Source organism: Aythya ferina (genome assembly GCF_964211825.1).
Source record: "Aythya ferina genome assembly, chromosome: 2".
Lineage (NCBI taxonomy): Eukaryota > Metazoa > Chordata > Aves > Anseriformes > Anatidae > Aythya > Aythya ferina.
The window spans coordinates 159,952,018-159,976,598 of record NC_140297.1 but is presented as its reverse complement, the minus strand read 5'-3'; the positions used below and the strand labels follow the sequence as shown (position 1 = coordinate 159,976,598).

General features: G+C 51.3%; 1 long non-coding RNA gene across 1 annotated transcript; it reads left to right on the top strand.

Annotated features, from left to right (window-relative positions):
* The first annotated feature begins 20,993 nt into the window (after nucleotides 1-20,993).
* LOC311432022 lies at nucleotides 20,994-23,017 on the top strand. The gene is made up of 3 exons (XR_014689783.1): nucleotides 20,994-21,321; nucleotides 21,516-21,664; nucleotides 22,699-23,017. It is a non-coding gene; the product is annotated as an uncharacterized lncRNA (long non-coding RNA).
* Nucleotides 23,018-24,581: the final 1,564 nt, after the last annotated feature.

Below are 24,581 nucleotides of genomic sequence, written 5' to 3'. Positions count from 1 at the left end.
TATTTTCTTTCAGGCCAGCACTGGGTGGCCAAGCAGGAGCTGAGGTCAATCTCATGCCAAGGAGACCAATGTGATGGACAGTCCCTCATGCCATTCATATGGAGGAAATACCTCCAGTATTTAGGGCATGGTTTACTTTCTCCTCTTCCCTTGGCCTCTCTGCTTGAGGTTGCCAACAAGGGCTTGTGTTCACGACCCAGCAATCCATGGGGTGAGCGTGGGATTTCATGCTCTGGGGACACCAAAACACCTTTCTGGGTCACCTACAGCCAGATGAATCATGTTCCCAGGTGGAGGATTCAATCAATCAAAGACTTTTTGCTGGTGCTACCACCTTGTGTCGATGCAGCCGTCCTTGGGACCTGCCCTGAACCTGTCCCTGGGGCAATTTGCACTAAAAATGTAACTTTGGGATTTTCTGGAAGGTTGGAGGGTGCTTCACAGCCCCATTCCTGGAGTTCCTGGATCTGGTTTAGGAAGAGCTTTAAGACAAGTTCCAATGCATTTGGTAAACCAGAGAAATGTGTCAGCCCCAGGGGCTGCAAAAAATGGCCAGAACAACAGCTCTGGCTCCAAATCAGTGCCCTGGGTGCAGAGCAGAGAGCAAGGATGCTTCAGACACGGGGCCACATTAGCTCCTACCCCCCTAGGCACACCCCAGGCTAATGGGATGCTGGCTACAACACCCCCAGCCTCATCTTCCCCTCTCCAGCCTGTCCTCAGAACCATTTTTTCACCACTTTTCGCGCCACGATCTGCTGGTTTTGTTCCTCTCCCCACGTGGCTCTGTCCTTCTGACCTCTTGCCTCTGACCTGTTGTTCAGCTAATGAGCGTGCAATTAGCTCCTGCCCTTCGAGTCTTCGCTTCTGTCAAGATGAAGTGCTGAAAGGGTGCCCAGGGAGGGTTTCTCTGGAGCTTATCTCATCAGTGATGGGCCTGAGATTTTAGCGTAGCAAAGGCCAGAGGTCAGCTTGCTGCAGCTGGCCCGAGGGACTGGTTTAGGGGAACGTGAATTAGATTTCTGCAGAAGGTCTCCTACAAGACGCAAACTGTTTGGCTGTGGATCCATGGGGTGCCAGTGAGGGTAACCACTAGGCACTGGCAAAGGGATTTTTTGCTCCTTGTTGTTGTCCAGTCCCTCCAGCTCTTCTCAGCAGAAGTCACGCTGGTCCAAAGAAGGGAATAAAGTCCCCCTGTGCTGTTTCTGGCTGAAAAATCCTTCTGATTTTTTTTTTTTTTTTATTACTATTATTTTTTTTTCCCTGGGTCATTTCAACCCTGATCTGTTCCCTGATGAATCACACCACAAGCTCTCACAGAAGATGTAACCAGTTGGAGGAGATGCATTTCCTTCCACTCTGAATAGTAAGAAGGCAGCAGGTTTGGGTCAAAAACCCATCTGGACTCAGAGAATTCATGCCCTGACCCTGGGTTTGTCAGGGCTTAGATGAGCTCCTTTTGCAGGCAGCTAATCATGACACCTCAAACTGCAGGGGAAAACCCAATGATCCAGAGCTGACATAGCTCCCTCTTGGTCATTTTGGGAAATGGAGGGCCAAGAGGGGATGCAAAACCTTGCTGAGAAGTTAAACAAGTCCAAACTATGAGGCAAAACCATAAACATATAGATCCAGTGCAGCCAGAGCTGGTTTCTCAGCCCAACACAGCAAAAAAGGGTCCAGTTTGGGTTTGTACAAAGGTATGCAAGGATGCTGGCATACAAAATTTGCAGGTTAGGACAATTTTTCTCCAGGTTACTCTGAATCAGGCCAGATCCTCAGCTCAGCCTTGTACGCACAGGCTAGGGGGCAGATGGTGGCAGCATGAAGGAATTTGCAAGAAACTCGACAGGATTATCTGAAACAAGTTGAGCTTGGGGAAAATTTTCAGTCTTCACTTGAAGGCTGTTTTTTGCCTTCCCCATCACTCAGCAGAAAGGGGTCCCGACCGCGGCTGGCTTGGGGTGGGACCCGGAGCCAGATCCCGGTCTCTGAATGCAAGCTCAGCTTGGGAGGAGAGAATCAGAGAGCTGGAAAATGCTAAAGACCCCTTAGATCATCTGCTCCATCCCCAGGAGGGCCGGCAGGATTGTCCCCCCGAGGTGGCTGGGATGGAGACGCCTGCTGTTGCAGGGCTTTCATGGTCTCCTCTGGGAACAGCAGCAGAGCCCAGCACATCTCCCTGCCTCCTGTGTATGAAGCTGTGAATTTTCTGCCTCTTGCTTCTAGTTAGAGCAGCCTAACATCCCCCGTTTCCTGGGGGACCTCTGCCCGGCAGGTAAAGGAGACCTTTTTTCAGTGCCAACCTGTGAGGGATGGTGATGGGCCTCGGGGTCCCACCAGCCCTGGGGCAGGAGGAGAGGCAGCAACGACAGTCAAGCGATTGGGTAGATGCAAACAAAGAGAAACGGGGCCCGAGGAGGATTGTCCTCACTGTGAATTCCCCTGCTGAAGCATATCAGGCAATTTCATCTCTCCACACTTGCCAGTCTGCATCCTCCCGGGGCTGGCACCTTTTTTTCCCAAGCTGTGCATGAGCTGAAGCCAGCACCGTCCCTCTCCCTGTGGGACACCAAAGGCATTTATGCATTTGCTTCTAACCCGTGCTGCTGAGGGATGAGGACACAGAGTTTTTGTCAGTGTGGAGGGCTGAGAAAGAGGACTGGCTTGGGCTGGGGATGATCCAACCCCACAGCCCCAGGGGTTGGGAGCTGGGGGGAGGTTGGATGAGAAGGGCTGTGGCTCTCCTGGAGGTCCAGGAAAGATGAGCTCTCTGCAGGAGGGGAGGGAAGGAACCCCCATGGTGGGTGCTATGCCTGCTGGGGGGCTCGGAGAGCTGTGCAGAACCAGAGAAACGGGGATGGGGTTGTTGGTGCAGCACCCCTGCACCTGGCCTAACACCCAGTGGCCAGTTTTGAGCCATACTGGAGACATTTCAGCAGCCAGCCTACGTCTGGCTCTGCCCAGGATTTATTCCTAGTTGGATACAGAGCTGGCATGGATCTTTCCAGCAGTGTCCCCACCAGAGGTCCTTCCACCTCGTGTCCCTTGGGATCCAGGTGTTTTCCACCAAAACAGGCCAGGTTTGCATGAGTATTGCTTCGTCACAGGAACCATTCTCCTGGTCCTGTGCTGAACACAAATCAGCCGAGGCAGTGAAAGCTTTGCTCTTGGAGCACCGAGTCATTAGAGCTTGGGAAAAAACGCATGCTCCAGAAATAGCCAAGGTGTACTTAGACTGTGAATGTGTGCAATCCAATTTAAATTGTAAAATGTTTAGAGAGCAGGCTGCCGGTGACAAGGACCTGTCCTTTTCTCTCTGCGTGCTGCACGGGGCATGGTGAGGGCTTGGACTCCCGTGGGATGGCAGGTGCTATCACACCAGGCGTGGCAAGGACCACAAAAATGGACAGAAGAACACCTGAAGAGCTTTGCATGGCGCTGTTCATGTCCTGGAGAAGACAGGAATCCAACGTGGGGCAAGCAGAACATCACTCAGATCCATCAGGATTTATTGCTTCCAGGTACGGTCAAAATGGAATAAAATTAGATGACTTTGCTTCGATGTGGTTTGCTGCTGAAGCAACCAAAGATCTTCTTTGGAGGAGGATCTCCTGGGGGCAGGAAGGGTGGAGGTGGCCCTTGCATGGTGTGGGCTTTCCACAATGCTTATCACCCATGGGTTGGGGTGGGTGAGGCTTGTTCCTATGTGACCACCGGGCCACCACCATGGGCACGTGGCTGCTCTGCTCCATCCCAAACCCCCAGCACCCTCCCTCGTGCTGGCTGCTCCATCTGAGCTCATTGGCATGCATAAACCTGGGTCCTGCCTCGTTTTTGCCGCACCTTCAGCCTCCAAAGCTGCAGGAGGATGCAGACATGAACTTTCTTGTCCCAAAACCCTGGATCCATCTTCCAGCTGCCTGCCCAAAGTTCTGCTCCCATTGCTTGCTGGCATTGCATTCACCCCTTCCCTCTGCAGTGGGGTTTAGGTGGGACCAGGACTGTGGCATTGCACTTGTAGAGGACTCCCCAAGTCTCAAAACCCCTCGATCCCAAGGGTATAAGGAGCTCTTGGGCCATACCCAGCCTTGTGCCCTTGCCACCATGCTGCTGGTGATGGAGCAGGGTCAACATGTGGTCTCCCTCCCCTGGAAAGACATCCTTATAGCGAGCATCACTGGGAGGCTGACATTTCCCCATTTCCCCCCATCCCTCTTCCGTCTCCCCACTTCCACCACCCCACCCCACTGTTTGCAGCCTCGTAGCCCTCCATGGTTCACCCAGAGGCATCCTCCACTCTCGGCTCCCCTCCTCTCCCCGGCTTGGTTGCTCGGCCCCCGCCGGCAGCTGGCGAGCCTCTTTCAGGAGAGCTCCGAGCTTTAATTGAAAGCCGCCGCCGCCGCGCGCACGAGCACGCAGAGACCCGGGAGCCCCTCTGAAGCCTGACTCAGGTTGGGGAACCTGCCGGCACGTCGCGGGCCCGACAGATAATTAAAGTGACAATTGATCACGCGGGAGGAAGGGAGGGTGGTGGAGATGGGGGGACGGCGACGGTGCCTTTCCCAAGGAAGTCACCGTGCCATCAAAGAGCTGCACCCCGCATGCACATGGCATGGCCAAAATTCCCTTTGGCCACCTCATCCCCTCTCATCACAAGGGGGTTTTTTGAAGCCCCCCAGGCCCCGCCGGGGCTGGTACAAAATCGCAGGGCTTGATCGCTGCCGTGTCGCGGCGTTTAGAAGCGCCAGGCTCGTGTGTGTGTGCGCGCATCAAGACAGATGGGCTAAAATTTCCCGAATGCTCATGAAAGATTCAGGGGCGTCACTTGTTAAATTTAATTGGGAGAAACCCGACTCGGTGCCTGACTGCACGGTTTGCTGGCTTTTGCTTAAGAAGTCAACTGACAAGCTTGTCGTGTGTGTGTGTGTGTTTGTTTGTGTTTTTGTTTTTTTTTTTTTTTTCTTTCTTTCCCTCTCTGCCTCCCTCCCACCTCCTTTCCCCAACTCCTGCCATGGGCTGTGTCGTGAATAATTCGGGGAACGTTTTCTCCTGCCGTCCCCCCTGACTGCCTCTCCTCGAGTGGATCCAGCTCCCTCTTGTTCAGGGCATGGGAAGGGGAGAAGTGGACTTTCTGTGATGCCATCAGATTGGGATTCAGGAGTTCCAGGGCTGCTGCAGGTTCCTCAGGTTCCCTCCAGCCAGTGATTTTGATCCAAATGTAGGAAGGTTCATAGATGCTTCAATTAATATCATGTGCCAGCATAGATCTGGGCACTAAACCCTCTGTGCCAAGGCTGAAACATTTTTGTTCCCCACATGAACACTCCATGGGAGAGGAGGGAGGTGCCAAAGCCCCTCTCCAATTTGGGTTTTCTGGAGCTGAGATTTCCAGAGGCTGGAGGAAAACTGTGTGCAGACAGGGGTGACAATGAAGTTTGATGACTTCTCATGGAGGATTTTGAAGGGGATGGGTGTTTTTACTGAGGAAGTGCATGTGCTACTTCTTTCTTGTAATAAAAAAAAAAAAAAAAAAAAAAAGGAAATGCCAGGAGGGATCCTTGCATGGATCTGGACTCACACGAGAGCTCTGCATCCCTGAGCACCTCTAAGCTGAGCCTGTGTCCAGCCACAGTTTGGTGGGAGCAGAGGGCTTTGGAAGTCGTGCAGCCCTTTGCTCAAGGTGGGATGTTGCTGGCTGGCAGCTGTCAGATTGCATTTAACACCTGAGTGCATCCCAGGCACAGCCCTAACTGCGGGGTCTGGGGCAGTGGCAGCACTCACCAGGGCTGCGTGGTGTGTAGGGGAGCTGCTAAGCATGAGGTGGGAGCAGTTTGCAAGCTGTTGGAGGACCTTGGTCAGCGCTTCCCGGGAGAGAAGGAGGTGGAACGTGACCTTGTTGAATGGACTATGGGTTGTCTCGTGGGATCTGCATGCTTAAGTGAAATGATTCATGTCATTAAGACTTTGCAAAAAAAAATAAATATATCCAGAGGTTTCCATCTGACTGCTCATCCACCCTTCTCTCCATCCATCCATCCATCCATCCATCCATCCATCCATCCATCCATCCATCCATCCATCCATCCATCCATCCTCTTCCAAACCTGTCATTTAGGTGTCATCTTCTCTTTCCCCTCTGTGCAGAAATGTCAAAGCCTCCTGATAGTCCAGGATATCCCAAAGACAAGACCATGGCAGAGCCTGGAGCCCCACAGGTGTCTGCACCCTGTTACCTTAGGTGTCCTCTTGGATAAAGCTGCCTGGTCCAAACTTTGCATCTCTGCATACCCAAAGTCATCTCTGCTGCTTTGGGAGCCATCAGTTCCCATTGGACTCATCTGCTTCTGAGCAGCACAATGAGGTCACTGTTCTCGGATGTCTTCTGGTTCTCCTTGAAGGGTTTTCTGTAGGTGGGGTGGATCAGTTGCTTCTCTGGTGTGGGTTTATGAAACAAATAAGTGCCTCTTGTTCTAGCTGATAAATCGCCTGCAACCAGTCTGATTTTTTTCTTTATGTGTTTCAGACCAAGATCCTAGGGCCAAAAGGTGGCTTTTGATGAATATCTAGACATGCTGGAGTGCTCCTGCCCAGAGAGACAGGAGGTTAGGAGACAGAGCTGTTCAAGGCAGTCTTCTTTAGGTTTTAGGTGCCAAACTCTGGCAGGTTTCCATAAGAGTGAGATGCTTTGGTACCAACATCTACACCAGGTTGGCAGGACACCTCACACCACTCATTTCTGCATAATCCCAACGTGCTGGTTCATCAGCTGAGCTGTGGTATCCCCCTGTCCTTGGGAATCCCCGCCAGCAAAATGCTTCAGTGTGAGTGATGTTGATTAGGGGTTAAGTGAGGCCACACTGGGGTAGGTGAACGGCACAGAGTTCAGTGAGATATCTGGTGGGGGGACAGAGGGGAAAATGCATTATTGTTCAAAAAGAAAGGGCCAGTCCACAGCAGGTCACCTGCTTTTGGGCAGTCTCAGCAGCAGCCAGAGATGCTCCTGGGTTCTGGGCCAGCTGCAGAAAGGAGATCATATCTGTGCAAAATCCCAAAAGAAAGGGGAACTGTGTCTTTTGACCACATTATTTGCTGGAACTTGTGTTTATATTTGTCGTCTTGTTTCTTTTTTTTCTTCTTTTCCTCCTTAAAACAAATAAAATCCCATCCTTATTCACCACTAGCAAAGGAGGAGGAAAGGGAGGAAAAAGAATTATTATAAATGGGGAAAACAGATCCCTGCAAAGGAAAAATGCTCCCCATATTTTTATGTCAAAAATTACATTCCCAAAATCACATATTTTGTTTTGATGAGGAATAAAAGACATCTGAACAACACAGAGATTTTTGTATTGTTCTGTACTCCATTTTTTATTAAAAAACTAGCAGTCTGGATGGTTTTTGATTACTCTGTCTCAAATGGGGTCTACCAACGTGATATTTGGGCCCATCAGGCCAGAAGTGGTCCCAAAGATGTCACAGGAGGACAATGCCTTGCTGTCAGGTTTCTACATCATGAGGACCTGGTGGAGGAGCAGAACCTGCAGCTCTCACGTCAGCAATGTTGTAGGTCCAGGTTTCAGACCTGGACATAGCACAAAACTTCCAGGAAGGAGCTGAAGGATGAGCTCTGGAGGATGATGGAAACCCCCAGTTGGGGATATTTGAGATGTTTGTTGGAGCTCGTGACCCCAGGATGGGTGGATGTTTTTCTGTCCATGCTCATGGACAAAAGTTGCTCCTGATGCTTTCTCCATGGTCCATCTTCTCCTGAGGTTATCCTGCTCCCTGCCAGGTCTGGCTGTGGTGGCAGAGGGAGGACTGGCTATTTCTGGACCCATTCCAGCCCTTCTCTGATGTGTACAGCTTAGCTCCTATGGGTAGGAGAGCAGTTTCCCATGGGAATATTTGTCCCCAGGCTTTGCTCCCTCTTGGGGGTCATTGTCACCAGCTTCCAGTGAGATTTTCTCGAAGGGATCATGAAATATTTTTTGAATTTAAAAAGAAAACGTGACATTAAACCCCGGTAAACAAACAATTCCCTTCTCCCATTCCCCATGTTGAACTTTCTAGCTCTTTCTGTTATCAAACCTGCAATCCAGAGGTTTAACTACACAATAAGCTCAGAGATGACACGATGGTGTGCTGGTGTGATTGCAGTTGTTCTGGGTGGGAGGTTCGAGGCTTAAGGGCTCATCTCGGGTATGAGTCCCCGTCCTTTGCTTGCCCAGGGTTGCCTGACCATGGGGTAGGGTCAATATTATTGCCTTCACCAGTCCTCATCCTCCTGCAGAAGAAGCTGAGGGGTTCCCAGCTGGCCATGGGGTCGTGCTGGTACCAACTGGAACACGAACAATAAGGAACTGACTGCAAAAATGCCCTTGGACAGCAAAGACAGCCTGCCCAGAACAGTCCCATGAACCAGACACATTGCTGATGTAGTGGAAACCCTGCTGGTTTGCACTGTTGGGATGCTCGACCTCCAAGACTGACCCATTGAGCTTCCCAGGACTTTCTGGAGGGGTGATAGCTCTTGCTTGCTCTGTGCTAAGTGCTTCTCTTCCTCACTTGGGATATTTGACCTGTCCTGAGTGCTGGCTGCAGTTGCTACCTGCAATTATGACAGCACTTGTGGAGGCCATGGACGACTGCCTAGAGCTTGTATGGCCAAAAAGGATGGAAAGCTCACAACAGAACAGGCAAAAGGAAGGGTAGGTGAGGTGACTCCAGTGACAGCAAGGCTGGGACTCAACCTCTGTACCCGGGACTTGCAGATTAGCACCTCATTGAGCACAATCTCCTCAAAGTTGGGAGAGGAAGCAGGCAGAGAGCAAGGCGTGGGCAAGCCAGGGGTCCAACGTTTAGTGTTACTGCTGCTTAGGGGCAGAAATAGCTGCTATTAGGTTGCATTTAGTCATTTGGAGCCAGAAGGTTGAAGTCATGGCCACAGAGCATGACCCGGTGTTTTGTGTCCACTCTGATTCCAAGATCCCTCCCCAGAAGCTGGCCTGGGGGTTGAGTCCACCTCCTCCTGCTCCAGGTTGGTGTGGTCATTATTTTTTATTATTATTTATTTTTTAATAAATATTTTTAATAAATATTTTATGTATGTATATATATATATAATTTATTTATTTATGTATTTATTTTTTGAGGGGAAGGTTTCTGCCTGGTCTCCGAAGTTGAGAATGAGGTTGAATTTCAAGGTGCATGTGAGAAATGGGAAAAAAAATTCCCTCCTGCCTCAGTTTCCCCACCTCTAAACGGGGAGGGGGAAGCACTGTCTGGTCTCGCAAGGACTGGTACATCCTATTAAAATTGGTGCTTCGAGGGTGACGACACCGATTTACATCAGTGAATACCAGTGCTGGGTTGCCCTTTCGGATCACCCCGTCCTGCAGGGAAGGAGATTCCCTCTCTGTGGAGAGGAGCCAGGTAACCCTGGAAAGGGGAAGGTTTAAAGGCCAGGGCTGTGGGCTGGATCCAAAGCAATACCCTTTTTACTCAGCCACCTGCTCTTTCTAGAAGGACATAAAGATTTTAGAAATTTCTCTCTCTCTCTCCCTGGTTCTCATCCAGTTTCACTGATCAGAGAAAAAGAGGGATGCGAGTGCTGTGGGAAGGGATCTGACCCAGAGCCCAGCGTCCTGAATCTCAGCAGTTGGGGAGAACTCATCCCCAGGGTAGGTTTATTTCTGGTTCCAATGCTGATTCAAGAGAAATTGGGAAAATAACCATCACCTAAGCACACTTCATACAAAAAAAGTCATGAAGAAGTGACCTCTTCTGGACTTGGTTTTGGTGATACCATTGGTCCAAGGAGATGGGTTTGAGATCCTGGCATGGCAGATGAATTAACCACCCTGCCTTGGCTCTCTGGGATATGCACAGCACCTGGCCAGGACCTTCTTGTTCTAAAAAAACAGCAGATGATAGGCCAGAAATTATTGTTTCTCCAGGAAGGGGAAGTCCCATGTACTTCTTGATGGAATTTTCATGAAAAGCTTTGAAACTCTCAAAATACCCCTTGTTCTTACAAACCCTGCCTTCAGCCTTCTCTCTTCATCTCAGGAAAGGTGAATGTGTTGCCACTGAAATACCCATGAAACAGGAAAAGTCACAATTGCAATGAATTTGCACAAGGAGAAAGAACGTTCTAGTTTGGCCCCAAGTGAGTTTTGACTGTGGAGAGGAGATAAATATATTGTAAATACAAGATGCTCCTTGTCATACAAGATGCTTGGGAATGGCACAAAGCTGCACGAGGAGAGGTGCAGACTGGACATCAGGAAATGTTTCTTCACCGTGAGGGTGGTCAAACACTGGAACAGAGGGTTGGTACATCACACATGTCAGTGGATAGTGCCCTTAGTAATATGTTTTAACTTTTGGTAGGACCTGAAGAGGTCAGGCAGTTGGACTGGATGAAGGGTGCCCAGGACCTTGTCCGGATGGGGTTGAAGATCTCCAAGACTCCACAACCTCCCTGGGCAACCTGTGCCAGTGCTCCATCATCCATACTGTAAAGAAATGCTTCCAAATCTTCTCCTTGCTCCCCTTGCGAGAGGTTCGTGGTGGTGAGGGTGGCCTGGGGATGGTGTCCGTGCAGCTCCATGGCCTTGGTGGAAGGAAATATCAGTTATCTCTCTGCTAGACATCCTGCAGTGAGCTCATGCCATCCGTGGAGGGGTGCCTGCCCCTTTCTTGGCTCTCCAAACCACATCTTCTGCAGGGATGGGGAAAGCCCAAAGCTCCACTGCTTCTTCCAGCTGGCCCTGCTGGCTCTCATCCCGGCTCTGCTGCAGGATCTGTCCCACCTCCCGTGGTGGTGAGCTCCAGGATGGACATGCCCAGGTACCCACAGCACTCCCGGACACCCTCGCTCCTGCCTTTCCCCCTCACCTCCTGGCATCCTCCGGGCCCTGCTCTCCTCCCGGGGAGCGGCGGAGGCAATCGTTAGCGTTAAAGCAAGCCGCTTGAATTTCCCCCCTTCCCTCAAAGTAATTTTTTCTCACTTCCGCACAGCGTGTGGAGTGAATTTTAGCACCCGTAAACACTTTGCGCTGCTGGCTCCCGGCTAATTGACTCTGACAGTTAGTGTAGTCAGCAGCTGAGTGGTGTCACTGGGAATTAGACTGCCGTGATAGACTGCCAGGAGCAAATTACTTTGTCACTTCTCAGCTGACTCTAAAATATGGGGCTTTTTTTTTTTTTTTAATTCTTCTTTTTACTTTTGATTTTTTTTTCCCCCCAGTTTTTGTTTTGTTTTTGAGATTTTCTTCGCGTGTGTTTGTGCGAGTGCACGCGGGTGTTTGAAGCCCCGATAAACCGAGCCTGATTTGTTTAAGGCTCATTTTCTGTTGAAGACAACCTGGCGAGTTGGGAACGAGCTCCTCTACCCCCACCCCACCTCCCAAGCCCCCCCCCTGTAATGTTTATGAAGCGGATTCTGGAAATGCTCTTTTAAAAGGGACCCCAAGGGGACTGCAGGCAAGTGCCTTGTGCACAGGGAATGAGATTCCTCATGGCCCCCACGGCACACACATCCCTTCTTTCTGCAGTGTCCCCCGACCCTGGTATCCATCACCTGTCTAGCAGTGCCATGCATCTATCATTCATTTATCCACCTCCACTGGGCAGCTTTGATTTGCTTGTTCATCTCCCTGACACGTTTCTCGTGCTGCCCAGTGTTTCAGGTCTGCATCCATTTACCGACCTCTCCAGCTTTTTGTCAGCTGGCTGTGGGCTCTCCCCTCCAGTCTTTGAGCTGTCCCTTTTCTGGGTTGCCTTATCTATCTCCCTTATCTCATCCCAAATGTCTCCCACGGTGCCAGACAGCTCCAAGCCAGCAGGCAGTGCTGGGAGGGTTGAAATCAAGCTTTCCATCCTCAAAGTCTTTTTGAGGTCCCATTGGCCTCTTGAGTGATGCTTGGAAAGCTGGTGTGAAAAATTGCTACCCGTGTGGTCAGGATGAGGTGGTGTCAAAACAGACTGAGCCTCAGAAACACAGGGCAGTGTAGGATTTTAACCAGGCAAAGGCAGGAAATTCATGGGATGATGGAGCCAAGCCCTGATTCAACGTCCTACAGATGCCAACCCCCCATGGCTGGACTTAACCTTGGGGGACCTGGGCTCTCCCAGTGTCATTTCTGATAATCACACGTGTTAAGCTGGGGAGATGGCTAATTTTATGACAACATCCCTTTGTCTCCATGTAACTCCTTGAAATGTCACCCCAACTGGCCCAAGGGCAGAGGAGGAAGGCACAGGACTCCTGCCTCACTCCATGGTAAGTGGTTTGGGACAGGAAGTGAAGAGGAGCCCTTAACCACTGCCATCCAGCCAGGCCATTCATCTGGGGATGATCCAGGGATTATTGCTATTAAATTAATCCCAGCTCTGTGCTGGAAGGGCTTTTCGTACACGTGGGAATGGGAGGGAAGGGCTGGTGTGCCTGAATGCTGGGGTGTTATTTTGGGGGTAATGTCACTTGCTCTGATGAAAAACATTTCCACTCCCTGTAATGCCTGCATCCTTAGACCAGTGTCACTGGTGCAATGCTGCTACTAGCACACTTAGCATCTTTCCAAGTGTGATTCCACCCCATAAACATAGTTACATCAGGCTTTATGCTGACAAAAACACGCAATTATAAGCCACCATCAGAGCAACCTCTCCCCACCACTCTCCCTTCCCGACACCCTGCTGTTTTGGAGTCAAGGGCAAGGTTAGCCCAAGGATAAGTCTCTGGACAGTCCCTATGATCATTTTTTCTTCCCAGCAGAGACTCTGGCATCCCAGTCAAACTACCTTAGGGAAAGGAGAAGGTTGGTCCAGAATCTGTAGGGATCTTACAGGGTTGGCTCCAAAATCCCTTATGGGCAGTTGGGCCCAACCAATAGGGGGTTGTAGGTGGGGTACAAGAGTTTTTTGTCCTTGTCTTGAAGGCTTTTGTACTTCTGTCTTGAGACTGGAGACCTGAGAGTAAGGGGAAAAGATCATCTGAACACAAAGCCCATCACCACATCTTGCTGCTGCAGGATAAAAAAAAAAAAAAGAAGGGGCATAAGTGGCAGCTCAGAAACTGGAGGAGAAATGACAAATCCTCCAAATGGGTCTATGTTATCTTGGGTTTATACTGGGGAGCACCTGGCTGACCTGGGCGTGAACCAAGGCTTGCTGGTTTGTGGTGAGGGAGACATTCACTGAGCTCCATGGGGTGATCTCAGAATCTGCATTTTCACAGATCCCAGTTTCACCAAGGATGCTAGCACCTCTCATCACATCCAGGCATCACCAAAGCCTGGAACATTAGAGGCAGCTGGTGGCCAAGACCATCACTTGGGGTGACTGTCCATATGGAAGACCACCAAGGATGGGACAACCCCACCTAGAAGAGACTTTGCACAGCTGGGCTTGCCCCACGCTCCCCAGATATAGGACAGATTTCCCCAGCAAGTAACCCCATGAAAATACCAGCTTTGGCTCTGCTTCCCACCAATAAACCAGAGTGAGTTTAATCCTCAAAGTGCCTGGGCCTCTCTGTTGCCAGCCTCTGGCTCCGACACAAGATGTGCATCAGCCCTAAGTAGCTCTTTGTTGGCCATGCAAAAAAAAAAAAGAGGTGCTGCACTTCTGTCACTTCTTTGAAGAGGAGGCCACGATTCTGAAGAGGAGGCCACAATCTTGAAGAGGAGGCCACAGTTTTGAAAAGGAGACCATAGTTTCTGCCCAGTACCAATGGTCTGTGGGTTCCTGGCAGGCTGCAATGTTAGCTGTGTGCCCCAGGGTCTGGTCTGGTCCACGAGTTGGACTTTTCTGTTGGAAGATGCCCCCCAGGGTCCACAGAGCCCTCACACCAGTTCTTCAGGTGCAAAAAGCTTTTTCTTTTTGCCAGCAGCAGGTAAATACCTGGAGAATCTCTCTCTGGAGCAGTGACCATGTCTCTGCCCAGTGCCTATGCAGGCAGCAAGACAACAAGGACAAGACCCTTGGGCTTTTGGCAGGGTGGATGCTTCTCCTAACCCCATTTTTCCAAGCTGTCTGGTGAAAGTGCCACTGCCAAGCACCAGCCTCTGCATAAGTGACAAACAATGATGATGGGTCTGGGAGGATAGCAGAGGGTATTTCATGAGTCTTCTGAGGTCTGGGATGTGCCCCAGCTGCTTCTGCAGAGCAGTTGCTTTCATGTTTCAGACAGCCTTTTATTTAGGTGCCCCCCTTTTCCCTTCAGAAGCCCAGGGCTGAAGGCACTTGTGTCTCCAGGTGACCTCGACGTGAGCTGTGGGTGCTCAGAGCTCCCCACTCGGCGTGCCCTATGGCAGGGATGGTTTGGAGAGGAGATGATGACCTTTGGAAGGGAAGGAGAACACCTCCAGCCTGTCAAGAGGAGGGCTGCTGTGTCTACTGGGGAAGAGCCAAAGGAAAACTGATCAACGGAGCACGGGTGAGAAAATGAGGTGCCCAGAATAGCTCGGCGGCTGGACCTGCGCCTTGCAGTGGAAGACTTTCCTCCCTTGAGACCTCTGCCCCTGCCTGGCTGCTTTCCTGCCCCAGCGAGGGGATATCCCCATGTGTGGGTCCCATAAAAGCACAAGGACCATGTGGCACGGCCGTGGTTGCCCCATGGGTCTGCAGACACCCCCGAGGCACGGTCCTTGGCAGGAGAGCATGGAAGAGCACTTCTGCAGGGAGAGCTCAGGCAAGGTGTGCCTTTTAAAATAGGATTTGGCTTATCAGGAGAAGTATTCCTGGTGAGTTTGGGTGAAACGTAACATGGGAACAGCACCTGGCTGTGCTTGGGGGGTTAACCATGCCTGTTCTCGTGGTCTCCCGTCTCCCAAATGCAGCTTTCTCTTCTCTATTTATCCTAAAATGCATGCATGACATATAGCACACTGTAGGGATTTTTTGCTGTCTGTGTCCTGGTAGACTCAGAGGAGCTTTTTATTTTTATTTTTAAATTTTATTATCATTTTTTTTCCTCCAAAAAAAAATCTAGTTCCTTCCATCAGAGAGCAGAAACAATCCCATGTGCGCTAGGAGGCCAAATAAATTAGAAGGGGAGTGGGGACTTTGTGGAACAGAGTGGCACCAACATCACCCACAGATGCAGAATCCTGCCCAGGAAGGAACAGGGTGTTTTGACAAGCAATTAGCGAAGAAAATAAGAAGAACAAACCCACCCCGCAGCAGGGATGCAGAGTACCCTGCCACTGCCCTGCTTTGCCCATCCCAGGGCTCTCCTGGCTGTGGCCTTGGGGTGATGAGTTTCTCACCTCACAATTTTGGGAGCACATGTCCCTCTGGCCTGCGAGCTGTCATGGCTCAAGTGCATTAATCTCCCCCCGCCGATGTCCCGCGATGAGTGATTTTAATTTTGCTGCCTCTCGGGTTACACGGAGCCGCAGCCATGACGAAAAACCTCCCTGGCTTGGGGAATTTTGAGTTTCCCATTCTGGGATTGACGCACAGCCCAGGTTTCCAAGGGATCCTTATCCTTCACTATGTTTGTGAAGCCACGCGTGCAGAGCCGTGCCTTTCACCAGGAAGGCTGGGGTGGTGTTGGAAAGGGGTGTGGGTGTCTACGTGGGCATCACATGCACAGGAACACCTTTGCAAGAGAGCATCTTTAAAGGTGTTTTAAAGGTTGCATCTGGCTGAAAGCTGCTCTGTTTGCCATTGCTGCCTCCTTTTCCACCACTGCTGGCTCTGATGGCCCTGTTTAAGGTAAGGAAAAGGCTTCTGAAACACGAGGTGAAGTGGCATCCCCTAAAAACACATCTGAGCCCACCCCATCGCAGCAAACCTTGTGCCAGACCCCTTGTCCTGCAGACACTCTCCTGGGCATCGCCGTGCATCCCATGCAGGCACGAACACACACCCACGCAGTATTCCTGTATGGTGATGGACATGTACTTAAACTGGGAGAAATTCACCCCTCCCACCCTGGGCTCAGGCACTCTCTCCTTTTCTTAAGAAAAATCCCTCTCTTTGGGCTTCTTCAGCTTCGCAGCCTTTAGGGGTCACTCCTAGCAAGATTTCTGTCGTTTCCCTGCAGCCTCGTCAGGTGGGAATGTCCTATAAAAGCTGACTTTGCCATCAGCAGCGGGATGTGCAGGGTGTCCCTGGCTGTTAATAGGGCCAACAATATCTGGTGGTGGCTTTTTCTGAGTGTGAGCCTTCCCTTCACAGGGTCTCCCCCTGCAAATGATGATGGGTGGGCTGAGGACTATTTGCAGTGATCTGTATGGGATGGCCACGTTGTGCTTGGAGGGAAAGCAAGCGGTAGCGTGGCTACAGGGTGCTCCATGCAGCATGGTCCAGGGGCTGTGTAAACGAGCAGTGTGAATCTGTCCTTGGTGGGCACACACCATAACCCAAATCAGCATCCCTGGGGTTGTGTGGGGTTGTGTGGGTGTGCTGCCACTTGTGGTTCCCTCTCTAGGAGGTGTAGCAGTCCCTATATACAAAGGATAATGCACGTTTCCATGTGTTTGGGATGAAAAGCCTCCAAAAGCAGGTGGTAAGGGAACTGGGATGAAAACCAGGCTCTGCTGGAGTAGAGCTGGAGGTGCTGAACGGGACCATTTCAGCAAGGCTCTCATGCTGTACCCAGCACCAGCACCACCCATCCCTGCACATCCCCTTTCCCCCCTGAATGCGGCAGCACCCCAAAATCCCTCAGAAAGTGGTTATCAGCCCTAGGTGATCGGGGGCAGCCAGAGAGTAAGCATCCTACTGGTGGGGACAGAAAAAAAGACAAATTTCCCCCTCCAGCACACAAACCTTTGGTCCCAGCCATGCCAATGGGACAGGTGGGCACAGAGGGGCAGCGGATCCCTTTGGTGAGACAACGAGGACATGAGGCCAATGCTTACCTCGGGAACCTATCGATTGGACTCCCTGGACAAGCCAAAAAGCCCAATAAAGGGAATTGTTCAATAATGAAAAATAGGCAATTGGACTCTATTAAGCAACTGAGCCAGCAGCCAGCCTGAGTGCATTAAGGGACCTGGCTCAGGGCTTCTGCTCGCAGAGGGTTTGTAAAGCAAGGGATGGCCAGGGGATGTGGTGCTGGTACCAGTTTTCCAGGGCCAGTTTAGGCTGTCCCATGTCCTGGGAAGGAGATGATGGCTCCTGGCAGAGCTGGCACAACAGAAATGGGATAGGAAGGGGCTTGTGGGTGTCCCCCAAGGCTGGCTGCATAGCTGTGATGTGCAATTTGATGTGACATGGGGTGCTGCACCATGCGTCAGTCTATGCACGACACCAAGAAGGGGTATGAGGTCCCACAGCTTGAAAAAGGGGACAGACAGAGTGCAAAGTAGACAGACAGAGGGGAAGGAAGGGGGACGTGGTGATGGCTAGCTTGCTCGCTCTCACCCTGCAGGTTTTGAGAGGATTGACTGTGTTGCTCCAGCTCTGCCTGCAGCACCGAGCAGCCCACCTGTCCCTCCAGCCTGAAACCTTACCCCGGTGCTGGGACCTCCGGCTGTGCCAGCTCAGAGCCTGATCTGTTTTGTCCCCCCCCCCCTTTCCCGTCCCAGCACGAGGAGGTACCTGCTGCTGGAGCCTCACACGTCCCGCTGCCAGGTCCCCAGCCCGGCGCTGTAAGCGGATCCCCGCAGCTCGTGGCTTGTTACGTTTCCCAGCACAGTCTGTGCCGGTTAGCATGCACCTTCAGGAATTTGGAGATGCTCCCTGCAACGGGGAGGCCCCTGGGTAAAAGGGATGGCATCTTCTCTCCATGACGTAAGCCCTCGCTGAGCCAAATAGCTCCACACCCGGGCACGGCTCGCCCCAGCACGCATCCCTACTGTAAGCACCCATTTGCAGGGTGCAGCCCGCACCCATCCCCACCTGGGACCTCCCGAGGATGCACCACGCATGGTTGGGCGTGAAGGGCGGTGGGGCTAGTCCATGCATTTCATGATCAGGGAGCTTTTTGACGGGCAGCTCGGGCAGCATTCTCCTGCTGCAGAGCCGGTGGTAACCCTGGGGGAAGCCCGTGGGTGGGGGCCGAGCTCGGTGTCTTCCGAGGTGGTGATGCATCGGGTGTCAGCCCTGGGTGCCAGCCAGGGTGTCTTCTAACAGCAACCGGTGACCTGGCACGGCTCTCGGGGTGAGGAAGCCAAGTGCCTTCCCCCCCCGGGGGGGGGGGCTGTAGGAGCAGAGTGGGGGGACTGGAGGGCAGAGAGGGGGATATTTGAGAGCCAGGCATGGCTTGGGCTTGCACCCAGCTCACTGTTGTGGAGGGCTGCCCTGGGGAGAATGCTTGGCCGAGATGTACCTGCCAACCAGGCCGGAAAGGACGTCCATCTCCCCTCCCCAGCCCTGGGAAATGGCCAAGAGGGATTTTGTATGGGGTGGACGCATGGACAGGCGGGCTCTGGAACATGGCCTGAGGCAACCTTCCCCCCGGGGATGGCTGCGTGTCAGGCTCAGATCATGGGTCTCCCTGCAAACACCTGGAGTACTGGGGCCCAGTGCTGGGCCCCCAGTACTAGGGGGACCTGGGTGTACTGGGGAGAGCCCAGTGAAAGGCCAAGAGGCGCAGCAGGGCCTGGAGCCCCACTGCCATGAGGGCTCTGCTCAGGGGGGCTTCTTTGTTTAAAAAAACAGCCATTTCCCCCAACTTCAGCAATGTTTGAGCCAGCTCAGAGCAGCTGAGCTGCCCTAAAGTAGTCTTTGTACTGGAAATAGGACTGGAAATTTCCTCCTTTCACTCTTTATTCCCCTTTCTCCCCGTTTCTTCCCCACAGCATCCCTGATTGTCTGTGCTCAACACAGCTGAGATGCTGAAGTATCTCTTTAAATATTTTTCTTGTCATTAAGGAGGTTTTATCTGCATCCCATACTTTGATTTCCCCCCCTTTCTACCTTCCAGGAGTCCCTCCTCCATGACATAAATTATAACGGGACAGTTCTCTAAGGAAAAACCCTTCAGACTCCATCTTCCTGGTGCACACCAGCATCTCTGGGGTGGCTCCAGCCCTGCAACAACCCACCCAGTAACCTGTAGGACACTTCATGCATTCAGGATGATGCTCAGATTTATCCAACCAGGGCTCTGGCCATTTTTTCTACAATATTTTTCAGTCCAGGACAATTTCCCAAATGTCTGCTCTCCTAAAATAATGGCGTGCTGCCATCCTCAGACCTCCCCACATCAGAGGTGTTCCTGTCCTCCAGGTACTTCATACACTGATTTCCAGGAGGGATGTAATGTGACATTTTGGGGTCTCCCCTGTGCCCATGTGGTACCTTTGTGGTTTTTCTGGGTTTTAACCCAAAATCAAATCTCTCTCAGCTCAGCAAAGGTGTTTTGTGACCCTCCAGTATGCAGCACTTTGAAAATCTTCCCTTTTCACCTGGAGGAGAGCCACCTGATGGCTTTTGTCCCTCTCTTCTAAGTTTCTGCTGTGATCACAGCGTGCTCCCTTTGGGACCTTGGGGAAAAGCTATCAATGGAGAAATTTCCCCATATCACTGCTTGGATATTAAAACTTTCCTTTCCAGGAAAATTTTGCATCTTCTGGAGAAACTTCCCTTGATCTCAGTCCACCCTATTCCATCAGATGAACCCATTTCTGTACCTTTTTGGAGAAATGTGACGTTCTTGGTTACATGTAGCCTGGGCCATGGCTCTGCTCTGCTTTTGGTGTGGTGTTTGCAATTAGCAGCCCAAGGTCTCCTTGGATCAGCTGTGAACAGGACCTTGTCTGTGCTCAGGTCTGCATGAAATTACAGCAGTGTGTGGGGCGAAACTGCCCTGGGCCTCCTGCTGCCTGCTTAAAGAAATGCCTCAGGGATGTGTGGGGTGCCCACAACCTCACAACGAAAGGTTTCATTGGGGTTAAACTGAGCACCAGAGGGATCACTCTTCACCCTTTCTAGAGCCAAGGGAGACGATTGCCCCACCATCCTGTCCTCAGACCTGAGCTGCCCCTCTGCGAGGCTCCAACCTTGGGTATGGGAATAATTGGGTCCATTCGTTTAGGGGTGGTGAATTCACAGGAGGCAGTTAATTACAGCTGGGAGCAGCACAGCCTCTTCCCTCTGGCGTAATGACTTCTGCCGTGATGGTCCTTTGTGCTCCCAGGAAATCTAAAATCCGGGTCCCCTAAAGTAAGTGTAATCGTGAGGGTCATTTTCAACCCGGCAGATGCTAAATCGCGCTCTGCTGACGGCTGGAAAAACCTCTCCCTCTCCCTCCCAATCCATGCAGAAGTTTTGCAACAGCAGCAAATCCCCTGATAACCCTCCTGTGCTGGGAGCAAAGCCCTCCCCAACTCAGCACACCAAGAAGTGTGCTGGGGCACGGCCAGCTCTGCAGAGCATCAGCTTCGGTGATTTCCCTCTGTTTTCCTCGCTGGCTGGGAGCTCGAGGCAAGTGCCGTACTTCTGAGTCAGTCGCTTTCTTTTTCCTAATTCAGGGCAGTTTGCAAAAGGATTAGTTTCTGTTTGAAGGTGGTATTTTTTATTTTTTTTATTTTTTTTTTTTCATGCTCCAGGATAGTATCTAGGCAGAAGTAGCAGGCTGAGGGAGTGAAGAGCCTTGCAGAGACCCTTCCCTTAGCCAGTCAAATGGGCAGCTTGTGATGGTGTCACTCGGATTGGGTTTGTTTTGGTCCAGGTCTAATGGGCTCAGCATCCCTGGAGTCACTGCTTCTTGAAGTACAGCACCAGCCCAGCCCTGTACGGCTCAGGTTTGGGGAACTTTAAGTCACTTTTGTGCCAGGGGTTTGAGCTAATGCTGGCCCAGCTCATGATGATGTTCTGCTGCATTGATGGGTCTCTTTACTCTGCTTTTCCTTGTCTAAGGGTTGGCTTGGAGCAGTCCTGAAGACACCTGGGGACTGACAGTCTCTGCACCTCATCCACAGGTACAGCTGTGCCTCCCAGGTGCCTTCATCTCCTCTCACCCTTCATTATAGCTAGGCTGGGTGAAAACTGTCCTCACTGCTGCTTTTCTGCCTCCAGCACTCAGCAACTCTTTTGACAGCCCCTTTCAGTCCTGCTAAACTCCTTGCATCCTTAATCCCAGTGGCCCCATCCCTGTTGCCTCTTTGCTCCATCCAAAAATGCTTCTTGGGAATAGTCCCACTCCTGTTGTCCCTCCAGCTGCAGAATTATTTATTGCTTTATTTTTTTCATAATCCCAGCTCCCTGAGCATCTTCCCAAGCCAAGGCACTCACTTTTTGCTGCAGTTCTTCCTGAAGCACAGAGAGGCACCCATGCTGTTGGGCAGGTCGCGTGGCCTCTTGCTGTGTCTTGGATGCCTCCGCTGATCTCCATCAACATGTTTAAATCCCGCAGTGAGTCTGTAATTTGGTCTGTGTCTTGTTTGCCTGGTTGCTGTTTTCTTCTATAGGTCAGGTTGCTGCCTGGCAGTAAGCCCTGCAACAAGACCTTGCACCAGTTTAGGGTAACAGATTGCATTCCCAAGGACGGTTTGCAGACTATGGCCAATAAATTGGCCATGAGTACATCCCCTTTCATGTCCTTCCAGATCACTCAGCACCTGGGCTCTAATGTTTAGTGAAGCAATTGTTTGTGCCATGCAATGAAAAGTGGTGCAAAAGGGGCGGATTGGGAACAGGACCAAGGCAGGAGCATCAGCCTGGGGCTAAGTCTGGAAGAGTAGGGGGAGAGGAGCAGGTAAGACCCGTGATGCACCAGTTTGGGTACCATCTCTTGGGCATGTTTGTATTCTGGTGGGCTGGGCAGGTGGAGGAGGCTTCACCTTTCCATCATCTGTTCTGCCAGGTCAAGCAGGACTTGCTTTCAGCAGGGATTTTTCACCCTTGGGCTTCATTACACAGCTAATCAGGTGGAAAACTCGACTCTTGCTTGAGGCTCTTGGCTGGCTCAGCTTTTCATCCCACTTCCTGGTCTCTACTGGAGTCTGTCGGTCTGGGGTTTCCTTCTCAAGGGATTTCTCATGGTTTTATGATTCTATTGCAACCAGCAACCCAAGAGGCAAGGGACAGCTGTGGCTGGTGTCACCTCCTTGGTGCTCTTGCCTTTTTGCACCTGGAGTCTCCTGCCCTGCTCCCTGCATGGGAAGAACTTCCACAGCTGCAGTCCCACTGGGTACATCTCTCATTGCAACAGACCTTCGTGTCCTGCTGTGGACTCCAAGGGCTCTCTTCAGGGCTTAGAAGTGCCTCCAGAAAATGCCCAAATCTCTCGGAGACTTCATGTCCTACTCTATTACAAATAATAACGTCTGAGCTCCCTCTGCCCCTACAGAACTGGTCAAGGTGGTTGTTGGGTTTAGGGTGTAAACCCAACAGGTTTTAGGGTGTATTTGTCCGAATAAAGACTCCCCAGGTGCCACTGGGTCGGTGCTCCCCATGCTTGCAGATGGACCTCGGGGCTCATAGTTCTGATGGAGACTCCGATGTTGAGTCCAAGCAATCCCATCCCCATGACATGCTCACAACCTTCTAAGGGAAACCACGATAGGTATCTGCTCTGCTTGTTTTTATGCTTTATTGCCATCTTTTCCCAGCTCCTCTTCTTCTTGCACCTTGTCCCAGTGAGCTCAAGCATTCCTGATCCCAAGGAGTCCTCTCCCATAAAAATTGCAGCATTTCTTGAAGGAAGGACCCTTGTGTTGGGCTGTTTCTGGCCTCACCACTTATTGATTTTTGTGGTGATTCCTGTTTCATCTCCCTTGCTCTGCTCAGGTCTGCTGGTGGGAAGCAATCACTACAACCCATCATCTTCACCAGAGCCACCACAATCCTGTCTCAACCCTACCGCATGCACAGGAGCATCCTAAATCCATATGCTCCTTAACTGCTGAGGGTTAGGCTAAGCTGCCCCCAAAGTGCTGCTTTTGGCCAAAACTGCCTCGAAATCCTCAGCTCAGAACCCCACAGTCCTGCAGCAACTGAACGGCTCCATCCAGTGAGAGTTTTCCCACCTGCATCCTGCCCAAAACCTCTGCAGCTTTTACCTCCTCATTCTTAAATAAATGTGCCAGCACCCCACCTTCTCCCCCTGCAGCTCGTGCCCCCCTGGGCAGCCTCTCCCAGTTGAGAAGCGAGCGGAGCCTCGGGTCAAGTGTAATCATTTTTATAGAGCCGGGGATCAATAGCCGCTTGAGATAAATGCTGCATCTTAGAGCCCCCCTCGGATCCTGGAAAGCCAAAGCAACCACGACACGAAAGAGCACTTACTATATTACTGCTGCAGGTGGACGGAGGGGCCAGAGCCCCGTGCCAGACGCTTGGCAGAGCTCTGGGATCAGATGCAGGAGCTGTGCACGGCCTCTCCAGGGGTAGAGGAGAGCATCCCTACTGCTGCAAAGCCTCTTTACCTGGCCTGCAGGTACATCCCTGTTTTACAGAGCACAAATCTCAGCTGCGAGGACACCTGAGGGGTTGGTGATTTCATCCCAAGCTGGTGGGTAAGGCCACCAGTCATGTGAAAGCTTCATATTTAATCATTATTCTTATCATATTTAAACATTATTCTTATCATATCTAATCTTTACTGCCTGTTTGGCTCTGCTCTCTTGCTGAAGGCTGTTAGAAGAGGTACAGTTCCCCCTAGAGCTGAGACTGCCAGGGACAGACACCTAGACCCAACCCCTGGAAAGCACTTTGGGACAAGGTGTTGGTTAACTGTCCACAAGAAATACTCTAAGCTGGCTAATAATTTTCCTAGGATGGAACCAAATTCACTGAGAAAGAGGAGTTCAGCCTTACTCTCCATAGCCTGACCTAGCTTGGTTTGGGCACCACAAACTGGTGCTTGGCTGGTACGGAACTGCATCGTAACGTTGGCTCAGGAGTCCAGGGAATGGGCAAACAGTGGATCTTTTTATTTAGGATGGCTTTAACCTCCTGAGCAGCTGCACACAAGGCCACCTTTCAAAGCAGAGAAGCTTTAGCCAACCTAAATGTTTTAGATCTATATCATTTAGAACTAAACCACACTGACGATAGTCAGGATGCGTGGGGAAGCCATCCATCTCACCTCCATCCATTTCTGCTTTGTTTATCCGTTCACCCGTCCATACATCAGACCATTTCTAATCCATCCTCCCAGTGCTGCAGAGGAAGGCTTGACAGGCGGAGGGGAAAAGCGCCAGGTCATCACTTCTCTCATTGTTGCAAATGAATTTTACGCATGTATATTTGTGTATGTATATATGAACCAGTGTTGCCGCATGCTAAAGAAAGACATTTGAATCCATCGGAAATAGCGTTATGGCCAAGATCTTACCAAAGACAAAAAGCAAGGCAGAACAGAGAAGCACTTCCAGCCCAGCGTCCCATTCACTGTCTTCTCCCACCACCACCATGGAGTCACTTCAGAGGCATTTCCAAACTGCAGGTCAAGCTGGGTCTGTTCTTCTAAGTCCCCAAAGGTCCCTTTCCACCACTGATCATTGTTCTCTGAGTCTGGATCTTTCTCTGAATTACAGCTGCTATTTCCTCTCCTTGTTGCTGATTTGGTCCTGGCTCCCCCATCTTTCTTCTGAACCCAGCTCCGCACGCAGGGCACAGGCAACAAGATCATAAAAAATCGTCCCTTTCAGAGTGCTCTTGCTTGCTTTGGC